Source organism: Peromyscus leucopus, chromosome 9 (genome assembly GCF_004664715.2).
Source record: "Peromyscus leucopus breed LL Stock chromosome 9, UCI_PerLeu_2.1, whole genome shotgun sequence".
Taxonomy (NCBI): Eukaryota; Metazoa; Chordata; class Mammalia; order Rodentia; family Cricetidae; genus Peromyscus; species Peromyscus leucopus.
This window is the reverse complement of record NC_051070.1, coordinates 95,129,087-95,153,518: the sequence shown is the minus strand read 5'-3', so window position 1 is coordinate 95,153,518 and position 24,432 is coordinate 95,129,087. Positions and strand designations below refer to the sequence as shown.

Genomic DNA, 24,432 nt, shown 5'->3' with positions numbered 1-24,432 from the left:
AGAAAGCAGGCTGAGCAAGCCAGTAAGCAGCACCCCTCCATGGCCTCTGCATCAGCTCCTGCCTCTGGGCTCCTGACATGTTTGAGTTCCTTCCCTGACTTCCTTCAGTGATGTACAGTGATGTGGAAGTGTAAGCAAAGGAAACCCTGTTGTAGTTTAGCAGTGGCAGAAAGGGAAGGCTGCCTTGGCGGGTTAGAGCCAAGGGGCACCAGAAAGTCACACCACGTTTATTGGAGGGAAGGGAAGGGAAGAGGCACAGAGGCAGCCTCTGGGGTCGAGAGGGGAGGAGAGAAGGGGTGAACGACAGGAGGGGCTGATCTTTTATGGGGGGACACAGCACACACACAGGGACTTTGTAGTGACTTTGTAGCTGTAGCTGATGACATGTTCTGTCAGGACCCTGAGCAGGCTGAGTACTGACAAGCGCATGAGCACGGGGGTGCTCTTAGTGGTTGCAGCTGAGGACCCTGAGGGCAGGCCAGTGTAATGCCTGAGTACTAGCAAGCACATGCACACGGGGAGTGGCTGTAGCTGAGGCTATATCTGCCAGGTCCCAAGGGCAGGCCAGCAGAGATGCCTGAATGCTAACAAACACTTTGGTCTCCAAATTGTTTTTGGTCATGGTTCATCATAGCAATAGTGACCGTAGCTAGGACAGTTGGCGTACAAAATAGTGTTTCAGTCACATTTTCATAATATATAATCATTGTTCTTTATTTCTGTTTGCCCCTCATACTTGCTCTGACCAGTCTCTTGATCTCCATAGACGGTCACACACACACACACACACACACACACACACACACACACACACACACACACACACACACCCCTAATAAAAGGGAGGAGTCATGAACTGGTTTGAGAGTAACCCTTAAGGAGCTGCTTGGATGCATGTGATTGCCAAAGCTGTCCATGTGACCTCTAACTTTGTAAAGGGAGGTGTTGGTTTTCAAGCCAGCCTAGGAAAGGGGCCAGTTCAGACTGAATTGGACAGATTTCAGTGCAGTGGACAGGGCTCTATGAAAAGCGCTCTCTCTCTCTCTCTCTCTCTCTCTCTCTCTCTCCCCTAAAACAGGATTTCTCTGTATAGCCCCGGCTGTCCTGGAACTCACTCTGTAGACCATACTGGCCTTGAATTCACAGAAATCCATCTGCCTCTGCCTCCTGAGTGCTGGCATTAAAGGTGTGTACCACCACTCACAGCAAAACTCTCCCTTTTTATTTAATATCAAAAACTAAATTTATTTCATTACCAAAGCTGAAAAGGTCAAATAGGACTCCGTCTTAAGACAGAGGCCCCTGCCCCAATCTTGGGGGCACAGACTCTTGGTTTCCCAGTGGGGTTTCTGATATTCAGAACATACTTGCTGGCTTTGTTTCTTGAGCCACACTTTTTCCTTTTTTTCCCCTTCTTTCTAGAGATAGTCTTCCTATTTCCCAGGTGACCACTAATTCACCATCCTCTGTTTCCCAAGGGTTGCAGTATAGCCTATGCCATTATGCCTTAGGCAGTTTTCATTGACTTAGTGATTTTGGTTCTGGCCAATGACCAGTGAACCCTCTTCTATGACCCGAGTCTCTCAAGTATCATCTATTAATGTTTTTGGTTACAGTAATATTTATTTTATATGATTCTGATTATGCCTCTTATTGTGATTATTTTAGGATAGTCTCATGTAGCATAGGGTGACCTCAAAATCACTATTCAGTCAAGGATAACCTTGGTCTTCTGAATCTTTTGCTTGTACCTTCTGAGTTCTAGGACTATGAATCTGTGCCATCAGGCCAAGTTCCTCTTAGTTTTTATGTATGGTCTTTAGCTGAACCTGAGAACTCAATTAACATATCAGATCAATAAAAGAAATCAAGAAAAAGAATATATATGGGGAACTTCACAGGAAAGTGAAGTCCAAAGAAATGGCTGATACAAGATGCAACTTCATTGCCTATTTTCTCTCTCTCTCTGCCCAGAAGTCCTGCCTATACTTCCTGACTAGCTATTGGCCATTCAGCTCTTTATTAAAACAATCACAACAATATATCTTCGCACAGTGTACAAATATCCCACAACATTTCCCCCTTTTTGTCTAAATAAAAAGGAAAAGTTTTAACTTTAATATAGTACCACTATGTACAATAAGAACAATTATCAGGTAAGACTTACATTTACAATGTTCAATCTATCTGTATTTGGCAAATTCAGAGAAAATATTTTAATATGTATCCTATATTGGTAAGTCAAAAGTTTTGTACCTAATTTACTTTTTAACCTAACCTGTATTACCAACCCCAAACTATCTTTTTAGATCTTAAAACATTTCCTTAGATAGATAATTTAAGCTTTTATGTCTCTCAGCCTTATAAACTTTACATCTCATTTGAACATTTCTTTTCTGAATTTGATAACAAAGAAAACAGTATAACTATCTAGTCTTTAATTCCCATCAGAGACTCAAGATAAAATATTACCTGAGTAAACAGAAAGTGCAGAGCAAACAATTTCCAAAACTATAAAAATGAGAGAAACAGCTGGATGCCTGAACAGTCATCCAAGGTTCTTTTGCAACATTGGGACATCTATCTTCAGCCTACCGGACTAGAATATCTGACAGACTTTTCTGTGAAGTAGGACTTTTGAAGGACTGTCCAACCTTGTCTTGACAAAGTTTGACAGTTGCCTTCTTTTGTGTCCTGCTTGTCCAATTTGGACAGCATGCTGTCAGCAGTTGAGGTAAGCACAGTTTCTTTTCCCTGTGACTAACTTTGGTACATTGAAAGCAAACTCCATATGGTGGTTCTTCAGTACCCATCATCCTTTTTTGAAGTAAATTGGTGCTGCTAGGATCAGATGTGTCTCATTATCATGAAGAGCCTTAGGTTATTAAAACATTTTAAATGCCATATTCTGTAGGTCTCTAGAGTGTTTGAAGACCATTTGTCTATCTAAAATATATTCCTGTTTGACCCTGAAAACATATCTAACATGGCTACATGTTTGATTATTATAGATGACTAGTTACTAACCTGTATTTCTTTATTCTAAATTGCTTTTAAGGCCCAGACCTTTACATTACATTTTAAAATAAGCTACATAGGTATAATACCTTAAACAAGACTAGAAACATATATACAGTATAATCTTAAATGTGTATATGTACAAAAATTCATAGCAATGTAAAACATTTGAGACTAGTGGTTGTTCAAAAGTAGACTCAACAATCCACACTTTTATACAATCATTTCTATACTATAGCCCTTCTTTTTCCCTTCAGAAAGAGATCACCGAATCTAATCTCCTTTCTTTACTTTTTCCTGATTATTACTAATAACAACTTGTAACCAACCCCCCTAAATTATGATAAAAATCTGTAATCCATTGAATGACCAAAAATCATCTACTCCACCTCTTGGGAATGCAGGCATTGTGTTTTCTAGACTGCTTCCTATTGTCTGGGGGGTGCTGGCATCTTAGGAGACCCTGAGAAAATTGAGATAATGGTCAAATTCTGGGAGAGTTACCTGTTGTCCAGTCTCAGCATGATGGGAAAGTGCAGGGCTCATCTGAAATTCTGGCTGGATATTCTGTGAGGCTGGACCATCTCAGCTAGCAGCTTTGAAGTTGTTCTGGATGCAGAATTTTGAGGAAACCGCAACAGAGGCATTCTAAGAGACTAGATCATCTGGGCTACTTGTTTTTGTTGGCATCTGGTCCTTTTTATCTGAAAACACAAAACCTTTTAAAGGTAACATATATATCTGTATTAACACAAGTATGGAATGTGCAGTGTGCACAAATCAGTTAAAGATTTTTTTGTTCTATGTTTGAACAGATAAAAGGCATCTGCCAACTTTATAAGTTTATTTGGACTATATAGCCAAACCTCTATCCATGCCATATGTAAGGGTAGCATGTAATAATAAGTCATGAGGACTCCGTACCCAACAAGATATATCATGTTTCATCCAGTCTCAGAGCTGTTCCCATAGAAGAGGGATCAGCATATATGTTACCTGTCCTGTAGTCTTTCTTGTTTTTTCTTCATTACTGTAGCCAAGATTTTGATTTTGCCAATCAAATCTGATCTTTATTAAATTTGAAGATAACCATAACTTCTTGTTTCCTATGGAAACAAAGGCATAACCTCTCCCCACAAATCAACATATTTTCTGACTTTCATTTTGAAACTAAGACATTTAAAAAATATACCGGTTGGTTTAAATTAGCAGTTTCCATAATCCAGTGTCTCTCAGCAGCTATTGTTTTTTTGTTCATTAGCATTTAAAAATTTTAAAGTCAACAAAGCACCATATAGGATCTGGACACCCTGTGTATTTCCCATTTTTACGTGGCTTATTCTTTTTATATTACTTTACTCTCTCTTTAAAGACTTTATTATTTTTAAGCTATTTACTTATTTTTCTGTGACTGTCTATACCCTTTTTTTTTCTTTCTTTAGCATCTAAGCACATTTTTAAACATACTGTATCTGTTTAGGTTTCTCGGTCTGGACTGCTTTACTGCACACCTGCAGCCTTCCCTGACACTGGTGGCTGGCTCCACCCTGCTCTGGTGTCTGAGAGCCCAGCCTTATGCCCATGGCACAGACTGGGAGCACTATTTATTTGCCCCAGCTCTGGGGATTTGCTGAGCTTGCAATGTTTCTACTTAGTGGGCCCCAGCTGCCCAAGTGTTTGCTGTACAGAAGCGATGCCTCTGTAAGCTGCAAGCACTGGGGTTACTAGAAAGCTGTGTCGGGTTTTGTTTTTTAAGATTTCTCAGTCCTTATGTGGAAATATGTGTCCAGAAGTTGGGTGCCATATGTAATCAGACTTTTCTTTGTGCCTCCAGCTCACAAATAATGACACGGAGACTTATTATTAATTATGAAAGCTTGGTCTTAGCTTAGGCTTGTCTCACTAGCTCTTTTTTTTTTTTTCCCCCGAGACAGGGTTTCTCTGTGTTTCTTTGCGCCTTACCTGGAACTCACTTGGTAGCTCAGGCTGGCCTCGAACTCACAGAGATCCACCTGCCTCTGCCTTCCGAGTGCTGGGATTAAAGGCGTGCGCCACCACTGCCCAGCTATCACTAGCTCTTATAACTTAAATTAACCCATATTTTTATTAATCTGTATTGTAATGTACCACCCATCCTGCTTCTTCCATGTCTCTTGGCATCTCTCACATGCCTAGATTCATTTCCTACTTCCTCTCTCTTTGCCTGCAATTCCTGCCTAGGTATTGTCTATTCAGCTCAATAAATCAATCACAACAGTACATCTTCACACAATGTACAACTTTCCCACCATACCTCTCTTTATTTTTGTCTTCGTCTTCTGTTTCTCTCTAGGGAGATCACCTTGATTTACTTTATTTAGAGACTGGGTGTTGTTATGTAGCCCAGGCTTGTCAATTTCTCATGATCCTCCTTCCTCTGACTCCTGAGTGCTGGGATTATGTGCATTTGAGACTATGTCTGCTTTGATTTACTTTTATTAATCTCTTAATGAGGTTTGAATCTTGACACCATAGTTTTGGTTCTTAAGAGCTTGTCTTTGTTAGCTTGTTTGTTCATTCCTTCAATACCAGCACTTGGGAGGCAGAGGCAGGACAGCCAGGAAAACACACACACACACACACACACACACACACACACACACACACACACACACACACATTGACCTTGTTTCAAACAAATACAATAACAACAAAAAGAGCTCATCTTTCTTTCTTTCCTTTTTTTTTTTTTTTTTTTTTTTTTGAGACAGGGTTTCTCTGTGTAACAGCTCTAGCTGTCCTGGAATTCCTTTGTAGACCAGGCTGGCCTCGAACTCACAGAGTTCTGCCTGCCTCTGCCTCCTGAGTGGTAGGATTAAAGGCATGGGCCACCACATCAAGCAGAGCTCATCTTTTTCTTTGTTGAAAATAGCTATTTGCCTTCAATCTATGGATGAGACAGTATCTCTTGTGATTGTGTCTATTTGCTGTGGATATCACTCTACATAAATAAAACACTGATGGCCAGTGACCAGGCAGGAAGTATAGGCGGGACAAGGAGAGAGGAGAATTGGGGAAACAGGAAGGAGGAGGGGAGAGACACTGCAGCCACCGCTAGGATAAGCAGCATGTAAAGACGCTGGTAAGCCACCAGCCACGTGGCAAGGTATAGATTTATAGAAATGGGTTAATTTAAGATAAAAGAACAGTTAGCAAGAAGCCTGCTACGGCCATACAGTTTATAAGTGATATAAGCGTCTGAGTGATCATTTTATACGTGGATTGTGGGACTGCGGGGCTTGGTGGAACCTGGAGAGAAGCCCTCCAGCAACATCTATTTTTTAAAAAAATATTTGACACATATACTGGCATTTATTTGCAGGGAAACAAGAGTATAGTAGTGTATGCCTATAATCTCAGAATCCAGGAAACAGAGACAGGAGGACTGAGCCACATGAGGCCAGCCTGGGATACATAACAGGTTCTAGGATATCCTAGGCTACAGAGCAAGACTCTATTCCCACATACAAAGACAAAAGGGAAGAAGAAGGAGAAGAAGAAGAAGAAGAAGAAGAAGAAGAAGAAGAAGAAGAAGAAGAAGAAGAAGAAGAAGAAGAAGACCCAAAACTATACTTATAGGGACCACTGTGATAATTAGACATGTGCATACAATGCGTGACAATCAAGCCAGGCTGATTAGCTACTCCATCACTGTAGATCCTTACTGCTGTATTTATGCATTGAGAATTTTATACATGCATCCAATGGATTATAATCACATCCACCCCAGATCATCTTTCAGCTTTCCCAGAAATCCCCCAATACACCGCATATCTCCCTTTATCATCTCCTCCCCTCCCTCCCCGCTCTTTATTACCCACTGAATCCAGTTAATGCTACACCATCCACTGGAACATGGGCAACCTACTAGTGGCCACACTGCCAAAGAAAACTGACTCCTACCAGCAGCCACCACTCAGTAGCTTCTCAGTTAAGGGAGGACCTTCCCAATCCATGCTGAAATTTTGGGTAGCTTGATTTTATGTAGGTCTTATGTAGGCAACTACAGCTGCTGTGGGTTCACGAGTACAAAGCCAGTGCCATGTCCAGACGATGGTATTTCACAGCATATTTTACCTCCTTCCTGTTCTCCAGCTCTTAAATTCTTTCTACATCCTTCCCACAGTGGCCTCCTAGCTTTAGTGGGGATGATTATAGATGTCCTGTTTAGGTCTGAGCATCTTTAACAGTCACTTATTACTTATTCTCTGTACTTTGATGAATTATGAGTATTTTCATTAACCATCACTCACTGCAGACATAAGTATCACTGACTGAGGCTAAGATCAGAACTAGTGTATAGATATAAACACAAATATTTAGTAGGCTCTTCCAAGGTCTATGACTGCTTCATCCATGGATTTTGACTAGTGTTGTGCCCAGAGTCCCCCCCAAAGACCAACAAGAGACCGAATCCTATGTAAAAGCAAAGAATCTGTGTTACAAGTTAACTCAGGACTCTCTGCCTATCTGATGCAGCAGCAGAGCAGAAGAGACCCCAAGTAGCAATGGGGCAGGGTTTTTAAAGCAAGGGGGACTTGGAGTCTACAGACTATATAGGAACAGACTCAGGATTGGTTTATGCAAGTGGCAATCATGTTAGTAACTTTTAATTGGCTAGGGTTAGTTGGGGGTTACATTTACCATTTTTGGGTAGCCTGGACAAGTCCCAGGCTCTGTCCTTGAGCTGCCATGGAGGCTGGATAGCCTAGCACATACTGACTGTGGGGGCTGACTCAGTGACCCAGGCTCTGTCCTTGACTCATGCACATAGCTATAAGTTGGTTAGGGGTCCCAGACAGTAAACAATGGGTTGAACCTTAAGCAGTCAGAGTACGTGCAGAAAGGGAGCTACTGCAAGGACTATGTCTTCTGTTCATGGCCCTCCCAGAATCTGCTTGCTCAAGTCTCAAGAAACTGAAATTGAGGCCTGATCTCTGAGAGAAGACTGAGCAGCCTGTTATGGCTTCTGCTTGGTCCTTTCATTATCTCTTCCAGTAATTATTTATTTTTTTATCTCAGTTCCCCTATGACAAGAAGTTCCCTTTTGATCTAACATTACAGCGAGGGGGGGGACCAAGGGCAACATTTTTTGATTCTGTTATTACTTCCTGCTGACATTGGGATGTTGTTGTCAGGGCCCTGGAAAGCCAAAATGCTAGTCAAAGGCAAGGAAGGAACATAGAAGCATCTGGTTTATTGACCAGCTGAAGCCATGGCATTTATATCGGCTGGATTGGTCCATATCAGTTTTTAGCAGGTTCAGGGCTCATCAGCAAATGATGCTTGGATGTGTCTGTCAGCCAAGTAGAAACCTGTTGAGACAGATATAAAGTAGGAACAGAAATTAAAATTTAAGAACTTCAGTAATTGAGGAAGGAGAGGAGTCCCAGTCCAGGAGAGAGAAAAATATCACCTTCAGGAGCTATATCAATTTGCCTTGAAATCCATATTGTAGAAAAAGCAGGTAACAGGTATATGTAAAACAGCAGGAGTAGACTCATATTTTTCAGTCCTAGCAAAGGCTACAGATTTGGGTTAAAAAGCATGTATATTCTTTTCTATCTAGAGAGCCAAGTATAGATTGGACTGAAATGTCTTTGGCCCTATGAAAAGCATCTGTAAGTCTATATTCAGAACCTGTTTCTCTCTCTCTCTCTTTTTTGAAAGAGACTTAGTAGCTTTAATTAATTAATGCATTGATCAATGAATAAATAAGGTGGCTGCAACCTTGTGGAAGACTCTGGTTGTCTGATGTTGCTAAGCTGACAAAGTGATAGCTAGCCTAGTCATCAATGCTATCAGAGATGTGAGAAGGATAAATTGTACCTGAGTGCAGGCTTCCAAATCTATTAAAAATGACATAGACTATCCATTACCCAGACCACCATCATCCCAGGCTCCTGTAGTCTTCATAGCATTGGCAGGACAGGTGTCAGGACAGCATCAGTCTTGGCTGCCGGGCCCATAACATTGTCCATTCTGGACTGGATCCCTGGCAGCAGGTGTTGAGTTGGGGCATCTTGCCCAGTGGTCAGTGTTGTCAGCAATTCCGGTGATGTCATCATGTTGTTCATTATCTTCTTTGGAGACCTTGGGAGTCATTGCTAGAAGCTGAGTCTCTGTTTGCTATAGTAAGCTTTTTATCAAATAATTTAAATGCCATATTCATCAGATCTTTGACAGGCTTGAGGACCATTATCTATTAAATATATCTGAGCCAAACAAATGTAGGCCTAATCTTGAAAACATCTCTAAGTTTGGTAACAATAACCAGGCCAATTTGTTATCCTGTAGATGTATTAGTTAAATGGACCTCTCAGGTTCTGTTTTTTCTTCTTTAAATAGCTTATAATTAAATAAGTGTTAATAGTTTATGCTTTAATCTAGTATCTGGATAGCTGGATGACTAGTATTAACTTGTATTCCTTTACACAGAGGACACACAAACTCAGACATTCAAAATCAAACATGCATGTGGTCATGTTTTCATCCATACCTATAGAGAAAACATACAGTTTTTAAAACTATAAACCTTTGGAGTCTCAATGTAACAGCAGAATATCAAGAGCAAGAAATCTGAAACATGTTTCATTCTTTTATACACCTCAAATTGTTTCCTTTTATCATTACTTCAGCCTTTCCATCCTCAGACCTTCATAACTTGCTTTTACACACCCTGATAACTTGCATTCCATATATCTCATTACTTTCCTTCTTCCAGAAACATTCTTTTTATATCCCCCTACCTTAAGACTTTACATCTTAGACCCCTTATAAACTTTACTTATATTCAAACCTCAAAACTTATTTAAACTTTAAAGCTTTATATTTTTATATTTCAAATTATTTTTTCAGACCCCAAACAACATTTATTTAAACTCTCATGACATATTTAGGCCTTCATATTTTTATATCTTAAATTGATTCCTCAAACCAAAAAAATCATTTATTCAAATTTTCATTCTCATATCTCTCAAGCCTTTATATTCTTATAAAAATACTACATCCTAAAACATCTTTTTTTCTGTTTAACTCATCAAGTGATCCTCTACTTGGAATTTTTTACATTTTTCCCTTATCTTAACCTATAATAATTTATAACCAATTCTCTTAAGTGATAGCAAGTATTCATATTCTTGCAGTGTGTGTGTGGGCCAGAAGAGGGCATCAGATCCCCGGTACTGAACTTGCAAATGAGTGCAAGCTGCCATGTGGGTGCTGGGAATCAAACCCCGGTCCTCTATAAATGTTTTTAACCACTGAGCCATATTGATAGCCCCCAAACATTAATTTAAAATATTGTTTTGAGTGTTTTAAATTGTGTTGCAGTATGACCTACTTTTTTTTCTTTTTGGAATATCTGAGGTCTTTGTGTCACAGTACCCAGCCTTTATACATATGACACATGCTTGAGTTGCAGTCAGCAGCAAAGTCAATTGTTTTCTTTAGTTTAAAATTATGTATTGTTGTTGTTGTTGTTGTGTGTGTGTGTGTGTGTAGGGGCATGGGTGCCATGGCACACACGTGGAGATTGGAGGAGTTTGCTCCTCTCCTTCCATGGTCCTGAGGACTGTCAGGCTTGAAGGGCAAGCGCCTCTATCCCCTGAGTCATCTCACTGTCCTGTTTTTATTTCTTTAGTACAGATATATTCTTTTTTTTTTTTTTTTTTTTTTTTTTTTTGGTTTTTCGAGACAGGGTTTCTCTGTGTAGCTTTGCGCCTTTCCTGGAGCTCACTTGGTAGCCCAGGCTGGCCTCGAACTCACAGAGATCCGCCTGGCTCTGCCTCCCGAGTGCTGGGATTAAAGGCGTGCGCCACCAACGCCCGGCACAGATATATTCTTAATTGTGTGTAGATTTTGGGGTGAGGTATATGAAGCTCTTGCTGAATCACTCCCTTCTTTCATTTCCCTCCCTCCTAATGCCTTGTCGGTGACTCTTCCAGTTGTCATGGTGACTACCTTTCTGTCTAAAGGAATTCGTGTCATTATAGTTTTTGGGAATATTTCCCAGATGATTCAGACTTATCTTTGGAGCTGGACACTCTGCTTATGTGTATTCTGAGGGACTCAGTAGCAGTGATGGGGCTCAGAGGCCTCTGTGAGCACCTGCTTATGCTGGGCTTGAGGCAGTCTCTGCAGACCTGAGTGTGGGAGCCTGTTCTTTAAAACAAAACAGTCTGAAAATATCCTACGCTTATACAACACATTTTGATAAGTGATATCCACTCCACATTCCCTCTGCCATGCCTCACAGCACCCCTCCTCATATCCCTCTCCCAACTTCATGTCATCATCTTTTTTTTTTAAATACCCCACTGAATCCAATAAGTGCTGCCCGTGTGTGCATGGACATGTGGCCATCCACCAGAGCCCAGGTGAACTTAGCAGTGGCCGCTCCAGCAGAGCAAAGTGACCACCCCTTCCAGCAGCCATCAATTGCCAACAGCTCCTCAGTTGGGGGTGAGACCTGTGGGCCACGCCCCTGTCCACGCTGCACTGTTGTCCAGCTTGGTCTCAAGCAGACAACCACAGCTGCTGTGGGTTCTCGAGCAAAGTGGTCCTGCCGTGGCCAGAAGGTGTCATGTCACAGCGTCTTCCAAACCTCAGCTTTGTACAATCTTCCTGCCTCCTCTTCTGAGCCTGGGGTGGGAGAAAGAGTGTGGTAGAGATGTCCCGTTGAGGGCTGTGCCCAAGTGAGCTCTTGACCTCATGAGAATCAGTCCTCTTGGGGGGACTGAAAGGTCAGCAAATGGAAACACTGCATGAAATGTAATACAGAGGTGCCTGCTATGGAAGTGGGATGGAGACACAGTGTGTGGTGCTCTGTCACACAGAGAATTAAGCTTCCTGTGCAGTCTTGTGTCTTCTCGTTCCCTTGAACCTGGTTGGGTCTGTCACACGTTTCTTGCTGATAGAATACAGTAGAGATGACATCATGACTTTTGCTTCATATTTTAAATCTCTTCATTCCCTTATGCTGCATTCTAAGGAAACCTTTTCCTTTTATTAATAGTTCCCCAACTACATCCATTGTTCCATTTATGCCCCCACCCCATCTCCAATCGATTCTTTCCCAATCCTTCTTCCAAACTTTCTGTTGGAGCATTGGCATTTCTCCTTGGGCAGTAGTTCTGCTTGTTATCTTGTCCTGACAGCTTCCGGGGAATGTTGGAGCATTACTGCTTTTGAACTCAGCTGTAAGGCTCACCTTTCCTCTCTGCCCATCTGTGAAGACTGTTGTTTGGTTCTGTCATACTGCTGCTAAGGACGGCGGGATGCTGGTGCCCATCCAGGGACCTAATTGAGGATACATGCATCTTCTGGGTCCTTCGAGCTGCCCATGTGCTGTGAGTCCCTGCCATCTCAGGCTGTGCTCCCCCTTCACACTGCTTGGGCTGGGCAGTGTCTGGCTGCTGGCACCTCTTACCAAATGTTTGGTCAGTTGTTCCAGCCTGTCCTAGTCTATTTTGCTCATCATTTTTGCTTCCTTCAATTTTGGAACTTGGTGATCACTCTCATGGTCACAGACACTCTCTTCCATGCATGTATTGTACTGGGACAACCTTGGGGTTTGTGGCATCTGTTTTCTATCCTTGTCCTGACATGAGCGACTAAGAAAAATGATGGGGAATGAAGACAACCTAGAATTAAAAGCTGGCATGACAGATAGGAAACTTTGATGATTTAGTTCAGAGAACTCAGACCTATTAAGGCTGTTTTGAAGCTTTAATATAGTAGAAATAAATGTAGGTCCTGAAAATTAGTTTTGAAAGAGCAGTCACACCCACATAGAGTGGAGAAAACCTAGTTTGGCTGCAATTTGTCAGAGGAAAATCTGGAGCATGTGGCTTATTACAAGGTTCGGAAAGGCTTTGTACAGTTTGCTGAGAAAGAGCGCCTGTGTCATGCTGTTCTGTTGTTAGAGGCGAAACATTTTAACATGTTTAATTAGGTCCATTTGTGTGTCCTTTCTTAGATCTTTCCACATCACTGATCTTTTTCCTATTGTTTTAAAATTCCCTTTGTTGCTACATATATTATACAGATTTGCTTAGACTATAATAGGGAATTTTATGGTGACTAGTGCCTTAGTGCCTATTAGATACTTAAGATTTAAGAACTACCAAGCTGGGCGGTGGTGGCGCACCCCTTTAATCCCAGCACTCGGGAGGCAGAGCCAGGCGGATCTCTGTGAGTTCAAGGCCAGCCTGGGCTACCAAGTGAGTTCCAGGAAAAGGCGCAAAGCTACACAGAGAAACCCTGTCTCGAAAAACCAAAAAAAAAAAAAAAAAAAAAAAAAAAAGAACTAGCATCTATCTATCTATCTATCTATCTATCTATCTATCTATCTATCTATCTACCTGTCTATCATTACCTCTCACTCTCATCTGTCCCCATCTATCTATTTTGTGTGTGTGTGTGTGTGTGTGTGTGTGTGTGTGTGTGTGTGTGTGTGTGTACAAGCCTGTGCACCTGTGCTGGCACAGAGGCCAGAAGGGCACATCAGGTGTCCTTTTCTATCACTCTTTTTTTTTTCAGGGTGAAAGCTGAAAGATCAGAGAAGCAGAGTAGCCAGCAACTAGTTCTTACCTCTATGAAATCCTCAGCCTAAAGAGCAAGAGTTCCTGTGTCCTCACACCTTATATACCTTTCTCTGCCCTGCCATATTACTTCCTGGGATTAAATGTGTTTGTGTGTGTGTGTGTGTGTGTGTGTGTGTGTGTGTGTGTGTGTGTGTGTCCCCGTCCGTCCTCAGAGGCCAGAAGGTGTTGAATCTCCTGGAGCTGGAGCTGGAGTTACAGACAGTTGGGATTTCCCTGGTTGAGTGTTGGGAACTGAACTCTGGTCTTCTGTAAGAACAACAAGTTCTCTTAACTGTTGAGTCAAATCTCTAGTGGAGCCTTCCTGTGTTTGAATAGGTTATTTACTAGTGGGACAAGAAGCTGAGAGGCAGTACCTGCCTAGAACTATATATATATATATATATAAAGAGAAGGGTGCACCTCAGTAGAGAAAGACTCAGGCCTGGGGGGTTGGGATTTTCTGGAGAGTTCGGAGCCTACCTGAGAGGGCAAAGGGGAGCTAGAGGGAGAGAGAAGGTGGTGTTGGCTTAAAATAGCTTGCTAGGATCAAAATGAAAAAAAAAATACCTTCTAGGTCAAGGGCTGGTGCAGAAGCCGCTGAGCAGACTCAGCCAAGGGCAGAGACCAGAGGGCGAAGGACAGAGGCTGAGCTGGAACCAGTTCTTCTATGGGAGAAATCTGCAGCACAGATATCCTCGCAGGCCCCACGGGACATACCACATGCCTCATGAGAGAGGATAGGTCATTTCTAAGACATCCTGTTCTCTGTCCTCCTTCCTGTGCTGGTTCACATCAGCTTGACACAACTGGAGTCCTCTGAGAGGAGGGAGCTTCAATGAGAATACACCTCCAGAAGACTGGGTTGTAGGCAATCCTGCAGGGGATATTCCTAATTAGTAATGGATGGGGGTGGGGGTGGGAGTGGGGTAGTTCATTGTGGGTGGGGCTGTCTCTGGGCCTGTAGTTTTGGGTTCTGTAAGAAAGTAGGCTGAGCAATTGACAAAGAGCAAGTCAGTAAGCAACACCCCTCCAAGGCCTCTGTATCATCTCCTGTCTCCAGGTTCCTACCTTGACTTTCCTTGATGGAGTGTGACTCAGTATAAGCAAGCTTGCTTTTGGTCATGATGTTTCCTCACAGCAATAACCCTAACTAGGACACTGTCCTAGCACAAAGGAGGGAGAGAAGGAAGTGGCCAGAGCTAGCCAATACCACACTCACTCTGCCATTCCTTAGTGACACACTTGACCTGAGGGAGAGCAGAGAACACAATGTTTCAGCTTAAGAGTGGATTTTTTTTCTTTCTTGAGTTCTGAGACAGGAACTCATTATGTAGTCCAGGATGGTCTCAAATTAACAATCATCCTGCTTTGGTCTCTCAAAATAGAAAAAACCAAAACCAAAACCAAAAACAACAACAACAAAACCCATCCAGGATAAGTGACATACCAACACATTACTATTAAACTATAACCTTTTCTTTCTTGTTTATCCTCAAGATCTAATATTAATGTTAATATCACAATGTAAAACATTCCAACTTTTAAAAATACCAATCTTCGCCGGGCGTTGGTGGCGCACGCCTTTAATCCCAGCACTCGGGAGGCAGAGCCAGGCGGATCTCTGTGAGTTCGAGGCCAGCCTGGGCTACCAAGTGAGCTCCAGGAAAGGCGCAAAGTTACGCAGAGAAACCCTGTCTCGAAAAACCAAAAAAAAAAAAAAAAAAAAAAAAAACAATCTTCAGAAATCCTAACATTTTAAAAGTTCAGTCTCTTTAAAACACCAAAAGTTTCTGGGGCTAGAGAGATGGCTCAGTGGTTAAGAGCACAGACTGCTCTTTCAGAAGACCTGGGTTCAATTCCCAGCACCCGCATGACTGCTCACAACCATCTATAACTCCAATTCCAGAGGATCTGACACTCTCACACAGACATACATGCAAGCAAAACATCAATGCACATAAAGTAAAAATAAATAAATAAAAAATAGCAAAAGTTTCTTTAAAAGTTCAAAGTCTTGCCGGGCGGTGGTGGCGCACGCCTTTAATCCCAGCACTTGGGAGGCAGAGGCAGGCGGATCTCTGTGAGTTCAAGGCCAGCCTGGGCTACCAAGTGAGTTCCAGGAAAGGCACAAAGCTACACAAGAGAAACCCTGTCTCAAAAAACCAAAAAAAAAAAAAAAAAAAAAAAAGTTCAAAGTCTCTCTAAACTACCCAAGGTCTCATGACTGTGTGTTGGACAGTGTTTTGTCAACTTGACACAAGCAGCTAGAGAAGAGGAAACCTTAATTGAGAAAATGCTCTTACCAGATTGGTCTGTAGACAAGCCTGTGGGGCATTATTAATGCTTAATCACTTAGTCAGTGACTGTGGTGGTTTGAATAAGAATGGTCCCCATAGGCTCAGTGTTCGAATGCTTGGTTCCTAGTTGGTGGAACTGTTTGGGAAGGATTAAGAGGTGTGATCTTGTTGGAGGAGGTGTGTCAGTGGGGGCAGGGTTTGAGGATTTAAAAGCTCACACCACGCCGGGCGTTGGTGGCGCACGCCTTTAATCCCAGCACTCGGGAGGCAGAGGCAGGCGGATCTCTGTGAGTTCGAGGCCAGCCTGGGCTACCAAGTGAGTTCCAGGAAAGGCGCAAAGCTACACAGAGAAACCCTGTCTCAAAAAACCAAAAAAAAAAAAGCTCACACCACATCCAGTTATCTCTCTCTCTCTCTCTTTCTCTCTCTCTCTCTCTCTCTCTCTCTCTCTCTCTCTCTCTCTCTCTCTCTTCTTCTTCGCCTGGTACTTGTGGATCAGATGTAATCTTTCAGCTACTGCTCCGGTGCCATGACTGCCTGCCTGCTGCCATGCTCCCTGCCATGATGGTTATGGACTAACCTCTGGAATCATGAACCCCAAAGTAAATTTATTTTTTCTTTTTCTTTTCTCTATTTCTTTTTCTGAGACAAGTTCTCTCTATTATGTAGCTCTGACTGTCCTGGAACTCACTATATAGACCAGAATGGCCTTGGACTCACAGACACCCACCAGCTCCTGCCTTCCCAGTGCTGAGATTAAAGGTGTGTGCCACACGCTCAGCCTAAATGCTCTTTTTTATAAATTGTCTTGGTCACGACGTTTTGTCATGGTGATGGAAAAGTAACTAAAAACTTACTTAACTAAAAGGAAGTCGTCAGTGATTGATGTGGAAGGACCTACCATTACTGTGGGAAGTGCCATCCCTGGGCTGACGGTCCTGAGTGCTGTAAGAAAGCAGGTTGATTAAGCCATGTGGAACAAGCCAGGAAGCAGTAATCCTCCATGGCCTCTGCATCAGCTCCTGCCTCCAAGTTCCTGCCTTGAGTTCCTTCTCTGATTTCTTTTGATGATGGACTATGATGTGGAGTTGTAAGTGGAAACAAACTCTTGCCTCCTCAAATTGCTTTTTGGTCGTGGTGTTTTATCATAGCAATAGAAAGCCAACCAAGACACTGTGGGATCCTGTAAAGAAAAAAAATCACGTACTTTCTTAATCCAAGAGGGAAGAACTAGGGCGTAATCCCAACCAATCAAAGCAAAACCAAGGTCCAGTAATGTAAACCTCAGGGTCAGACGTCTGGGACTCATCAACCATCTTCTGAACTCTAAAGGGCTTGAGCAGCCCCACCTCTCAGGCCCCGCCATCCACGTCACACATAGTGCATCTCACTGCAGTCCTTGGGTGTCACCCCACAAACACTGGGGTCTCTTCTGCAGCAGCCTCTCCTGGCCCTCTTCAGAGACTCTGACCCTGCCACATGGCTACAGACCTCAACTTATCACCCTGAACCCTTCAACCCTAGGGCTTCTGCCGCCACTCAGACTGCCCCTTTACTAAGGGCCTCCCCTGGTGCCAAGCCTCAGTTGCTCTCCACATGCCTTCATGACTTCAAATTTAGTACTACCTACGAATCTCTTATATATTAGCAAGTCCAGCTGCCAGCATGGGGTACAGCTGTGGGCCCCTCTGGAATGGCTTCTGCATGTTGACCCTGAGGAAACATTTCCCAGAACACTTGGCCTCAACTATGCTGGTTTCTCTTTAATCACAGTTGATTCTTCAGCTCCAGCCAACCACCACAGGTTCCTTCTAAAACTTCACAATCCATGCCTACATTGCTTACATTACTCTCAGCATTTTTCTCTATCTTTTTTTGAGGTTTTCTTTTTGAGACAGAATTCTATATGTAGTCTGGAACTTGCCATGTAGACCAGGCTGGCCTCAAACTCATGGAAATCTGCCTGCCTCTGCCTCCTGAGTCCTGGGATCAAAGGTGTTCATTCACTACTATGCCTGGCTTGCTCTCAATGTTCTTATCTTCTAAGCTCCCACAGACCAGACCACTAAGCTCTGAGCACTCAAGGTCTTTTCCAGACCACAGTTCAAACGGTATCACAATCCTCTCAAAAACACATGTTCAGGTCTGTTACAGAAATACTCCATGACTTGATGTCAATTTCTGTCTTGAGGTTTCTATTGCTGTAATAGAATATCATGACCAAAAGAAACTTGAGGCTGAAAGAGCTTATTTCATTTTACAGCTCTCAGGTCACAACCTATCACCAAGGAAAGTCAGGACAGGAACTCAAGGCAGGAACCTGGAGGCAGGAACTGAAGCAGAGGCCAGAAAGGGGTGCTGCTTACTGGCTTGCTCCTCATGGCTTGCTCAGTCTGCTTTCTTATAGAACCCAGGACCACCTGCCCAATGATTGTACCACCCACAGTGGGATGGGGCCTTTCCCATAGATCATCAACCGAGAAAAGCCTCCTCAGACTTGCTCACAGGGAATCTTACAGAGGCATTTTCCTTTATAATAGAAACTGACGTTTCTCTTCCCAGATAATTATAGCTTGTATTGAGTTGACAAAAACAAATAAAAACAAAAGTAAACCAACACCAATTGGGACAGTCAATGTGTGTGCACGATGCATTTGTGTGGTAGCATAAATATCAGGGTAAGTGTATGGAGGCAAATGGCCACATTTCAGAGTTGGTTCTCTCCTTCCACACTTACATGGGTTCTGGGGACGGAACTCATGTCATCAGGCTTACAGGACAAATAAGTGCCTCTTCCTACTGATCCAACTTGCCAGCCCCCAAAGAATTGTTTTAGATAATGATATGCTAAGACATATGATTGGCTTGGTCTGTGTCTAACCAAGAGAGAGAATGCACACAGCAATCTGAACAGGGGAAGTCTAATACACAGAATTCCCTAAGAACTCTGGGTAGAAGTTCGGTGGGAGAGTACATGGGCAGCATTTCTGAGGCTCTGGGCTTCACCCCCAGGGACAGCAAAAAACCAACAAAAACGTTAATTTGAGCAGGGAATGCAGAATGAGATTAACAAGAGGGAGAAGCCTTTCTTTCTTCTTTAAAAAAATTATTTTTTATTTTATAATTTGATTTAATTTTACATATCAGCCACAGATTCCCCTGTCCTCCCTCCTCCCGGGGGGGGGCCGTCCTCCCCCCAGTCCATGCCCCATTCCCATCTCCTCCAGGGCAAGGACTCCCCTGGGGATTCAGCTCAGCCTGGTAGATTCAGTACAGGCAGGTCCAGTCCCCTTCTCCCTTCACCCAGGCTGAGCAAAGTGTCCCTGCATAGGTCCCAGGTTCCAAACAGCCTGCTCATGCACTAAGGACATATCCCAGTCCCGCTGCCTGGGGGCCTCTCAAACAGTTCAAGTTAATCAACTGTCTTACTTATCCAGAGGGCCTGATCCAGTTGGGGGCTCCTCAGTTATTGGTTCATATTTCATGTGTTTCTACTAGTTTGGCTATTTATACTCTGGTGATCAGATGGCCAAACACCCTAACTGTCATGCTAAAACTCTCATCCAATGACTGATGAAAGCAGATGCAGAGATCTATGGCCAGGCCCCAGGTGGAGCTCCAGGAATCCAATCGGCAAGAAAAAAGAGGGATTGTATGAGCAAGAATTGTTGAGACCATGATTGGGAGAAGCCGTTCTAGGTAGTATATAAGGACAGTAGCTGTAAAGAGCAGCCTCACCAGGGCTGGAGCATCTATGGCATGCTCTCCCCTTCCTGAGTGTGTACAAAGGTTAAAGACTGCACATCTGGGCATTAAAAACTTGTATAGCTTGATTTTAATTTTTTCCCTTATTATTCCTTTGAAATGTATGCATGTAGGGGCTTGGTAGGTCTGAGGACTAGAGTTTGAGTCCCCAGAACCCACGTTTCTGGATGGGTATGGTGGCCTCAGAACGTGGAGATAAGGGGATCTCTGGGATTCCTCAGAGAAAGCTGGCTATTGAGCTATCCATATCACTGAGATCTGAGTTTGACTGGGAGATCCTGCTTCAAGGAATAACATGGAAGAGCAATACAGGACAGTTCCTGACATCAGCTTCAGGTGGGCACATACAGGTGCTTCTATGTGCAGGTGCACACACATGCATACTGCACATTTGCACAAATACACATCTATGAAAATAGGGGAAATGAGGAAAATATGTGTATGCAGAAGTATATAAATTATTGCTGCCCTGAGTGGAAGCAGGACCCAGATATTAACTAGTCTTGGCTGGACCATGAAAACAGGAAAGATGAGTGCCCAGAGCAGCAGTTGTTAATCCACAGTCAGAACGAAAGTGAGATCAATTCCTAAGCTTGGCTTTTGCTGTGGAGTCTAGTAGACCCACACCGGGTTCCTTTTGGAACCAGTTGCCAAGGACTGGAAGGTACCTGCCCGTTGGCATGCTTTTCCAGGAACAACTTCACCTCAGCCTGAGGTCAGATCTCCACTGTCAGCAGCACCTGCCTCTGCTGATGCCTCATTTTCTTCCTCATGGATTCTGTAAAGTAGATGAACCCTCCAGGCTGGGGAGCCACTGTACCTGCAAATGTTAGAATGTGTCTTATTTTGGGCTATTTCCAAACAGGTCATTGCTGTACTTCTCATGTTCACATGGGAGTTTGTGAGTCCTCATAGAGGGTTTTACACAAAAATCTCCACGTGTCATACATAGCTTTAGAAACAAAATGTAAGCAGTGAGTCAGTTGTATCTGTGCTCTGCTGGTACTGGAGACTTAAGCTTTAAAGTGTGAGTCGGCAGAGGCTGGGGAGACGATGGCTCAGTGGTTAAGAGCACTGGCTGTTTTTGCAGAGGACCTGGGTTTAGTTCCTGGTGCCCACATAGCAGCTCACAGTTGTCCGTAGTTCCAGGTCCAGCGGATTAAACACCCTCTTCTTGCCTCCAGGGGCACTGCATACATGTGGTGCACAGACACACATACAGGCAAGACCCTCATACACATTAAAAAAATTATCTGGGGCCAGCAAAATGTTTAGTGGTAAAAGATGCTGCTGACAAACCTCTCAGCTTGAGCTCAACTCCCAAGACATGAGAGGTCGGAGAGAACCAACTCCTTCAAGTTATCTTCTGACCTGTACACACATGTGTACACACACACACACACACACACACACACACACACACACAGAGAGAGAGAGAGAGAGAGAGAGAGAGAGAGAGAGAGAGAGAGAGAGAGTTTCTCGTCCTCCTCAATGCCCAAAGGGCTGGGTGGGTGACTCCTGCTGAGCCCTCCACCCCACACGCTTGGCAGGGTGACATGATTTCATAGCAAATAGTGCTTTCAGTCCTGGACATACACTCTGTGTGTAGGACTTCCCCTAGCGGCTTTATCAGGAAGTCTATACTCTCACACCTTACAAAACCTTCAGTTGGAAAGAAAAGGATGCGAGGGCCAGGGAACAGCACTGGTGTTGAGGAAACTCGGGCCACCAGGGGCATTTTCCCTGTAAGACAGAGATACAGTAGCCTGTATGTCCCAAGACAAGTCCTGGCATTATATCTTACCTGGTGGTTTTCACCTAGAGATGAAGGAGAGGATGAGGGACAGACACCCTCTGTACATTAGTAATGGAGGGGAAGGAGATAGGGGATGAGGGACAGACACCCTCTGTACATTAGCAAGGGAGGAGGAGGGGTGGGGGATGAGGGACAGACACACTCTGTACATTAGCAATGGAGGAGGAGGGGGTGGGCGATAGGCTTATGCGCTGAGTGTGTGAGAGCCCATGTCTTATCACACCATTTCAGTCCCTCCAGGAGGACTTGCCTCTCTTCCATCTTAAGGGGGAGTTGAGTGGTGAAGGCCTGACTTCTAGAATTGCTTTGACTTGGGGCTGTTGACCTTCCAAGTTGGAGAAGTTGAAGTCCTTGCCAGCTATCTAATGGGGACAAGGTAAATGACAGTTCTCCATGCAGAATAAGTTGAAAACCTAGGACAGACACCAACTTACGGGAGATACAACTTTACAATCATATTAAAAATGCTTGGGATTCCAGTGCCCAGGGTGGAGCCCCATGAGTGTCGGCCTCGTCGTGGTTGAACCCAGGCAGCGTCTGGTGGAGCCCTTTGGTTTTGTTTGCATAGCCATGCTGCTCTTTGCATCTCTTTAACATCAGATTCTACTTGTCTCCGGGCTTGTGTGGAGTTCCTGGGTGAAGATGTGAGTCAAAGTAATTGGTTTCCTTTCTAGTCCTATGTAGCTCACTATTTGGGTTTAAAGCCAATTCTGAGTTAGAGATGTATCTCAGTGGCAAGAGTGCTAGCCCAGCATACCCGAGGCCCTGGGTTCAATTCTCAGCACTACCTAAAAGGAGGCATAGAGGCCTACGATGTAATCTTAGCTACTTCAGAAATGCAGGATCAGGACTTCAGGCTCATCTTTGGCTGGAGTCAGCTCCAAGCCCACCTGGGGGTACATTAGGGCCTGCCTCAGAACAATAGTTCTGAGAACAGATCTGGAGTTCACAGACAGCCAAAGGGGGTTCTGGCACTAAAGTATTGTCAACATGCTAGTCTACCAGTCTGCCCCCCACCCTGATGGTCAGTGCATTCTAGGGGGGGAATGTGTTAACACTCACTTTGTCAGGGGATTTGCTGAGATAACTATAACCAGAAAGAATATGGTTTGCCCATGCTCAGTCTAGGTTCACAGGTTTGCCCATGCTCAGTCTAAAGTCACAAGTTTGCCTCCACTCAGTCTAGGGTCACAGGTTTGCCCATGCTCAGTCTAGGGTCATAGGTTAGCTCATAATCTGTTTAGGGTCGCAGGTTTGCCTAAACTCAGTCTAGGATCATAGCAAAACCATAACTGCTTTGGGTTCTCCGCTTTATTCAGAGCAGTAATCTGAGATGACAGAAAGTGGAAAAAGTTCCTCCCATTTCGCAGCTTCCCCCACCGTCTGGGGCACTGTGCTCAAGCTACTATTAGCTTTTGTTTCCAGGCATGGGGGTCATTGCTCCACTTCTTTCTCAATATCAAATAAGCTATGATGCGCAGTTTTCACCTTGCCCTCCCTTCCGAGACTGGCACTTATTCTTACCATCGGCAGCACACCTGCCCGTGGCACTGGATGTCCCAGCTGGTCTTGGCATTCTGCAGTGATAGGTATTTTGGTCCAGGCATTTCCTTGTGGCTGAAGTCCTTGGCTTAGGTTTCATTACTGCACTAGTTTATCCATCCAAGTTAAGCTGCCATAGACTGCAGTGCCTTTCTGGATTGCAACTTCAAGTCAGAACAATATTCTGAAAAGTTGAAGAAAACAAGTTTAGAAGAAAATCAGTGGCCCAAGGGAGAGGAGAGAGGAGGAAAGGAAATTGCTTTCAGCTTGAGTTAGACAAGGCATTAGAAAAATACATTTTAAGTTGGGTGCAGTGTCTGTAATCCCAGCAATTGGGGTGCTGAGGCAGGAGGATTACCATGCATTTGTGGCTAGCCTCAGCTACAGAGTGAGATTTCCTTGAGATCAAGCTATTCCCCGAGTTACTCCATCTTGCATAAAGCAGTGGATTTTCAGGCTGTACACGGCCCTAGGAGATTCCATTTTACAAGTGTCCATTGTGTCCCACGAGTCCATTGTGTCCCATGAGTCCATTGTGTCCCACAAGTCCATTGTGTCCCACGAGTCCATTGTGTCATGAGTCCATTGTGTCATGAGTCCATTGTGTCCCATGAGTCCATTGTGTCATGAGTCCATTGTGTTATGAGTCCATTGTGTCATGAGTCCATTGTGTCCCATGAGTCCATTGTGTCACGAGTCCATTGTGTTATGAGTCCATTGTGTCCCACAAGTCCATTGTGTCCCACGAGTTCATTGTGTCCCATGAGTCCATTGTGTCATGAGTCCATTGTGTCCCATGAGTCCATTGTGTCCCACGAGTCCATTGTGTCCCACGAGTCCATTGTGTCCCACGAGTCCATTGTTTCATGAGTCCATTGTGTCCCATGAGTCCATTGTGTCCCACGAGTCCATTGTGTCCCACGAGTCCATTGTGTCACACGAGTCCATGTGTCACATGAGTCCATTGTGTCACATGAGTCCATTGTGTCACATGAGTCCATTGTGTCACATGAGTCCATTGTGTCATAAGTTCATTGTGTCCCACGAGTCCATTGTGTCCCACGAGTCCATTGTGTCCCACGAGTCCATTGTGTCCCACAAGTCCATTGTGAAGGAGAAAGATGATTGCAGCCCTGGGTGGGCCCAGACACTGCTCCATCCGTCCAGCACAGACCAATACATGACTTACTCCTGGGAACGTAAGTTCACTGGGGAGAATTGAAACTATGGGAGCACATGGCGAATTAAAAACACATCAGGGAAATCAGGCCCAGGAACCCAACAGACACCGTAGGCTGAAGAAAGGGCATAATGCTTGAGTCCAGACCTCATGAACTGACAGACACATAGCATGGCTCCACATCACTAA

The 24,432-nt window shown here is 43.9% G+C and overlaps 1 pseudogene; it reads right to left on the bottom strand.

Annotated features, from left to right (window-relative positions):
• LOC114697412 overlaps positions 1-23,633 on the bottom strand; it is a 30,907-nt pseudogene extending 7,274 nt beyond the window's left edge.
• Positions 23,634-24,432: the final 799 nt, after the last annotated feature.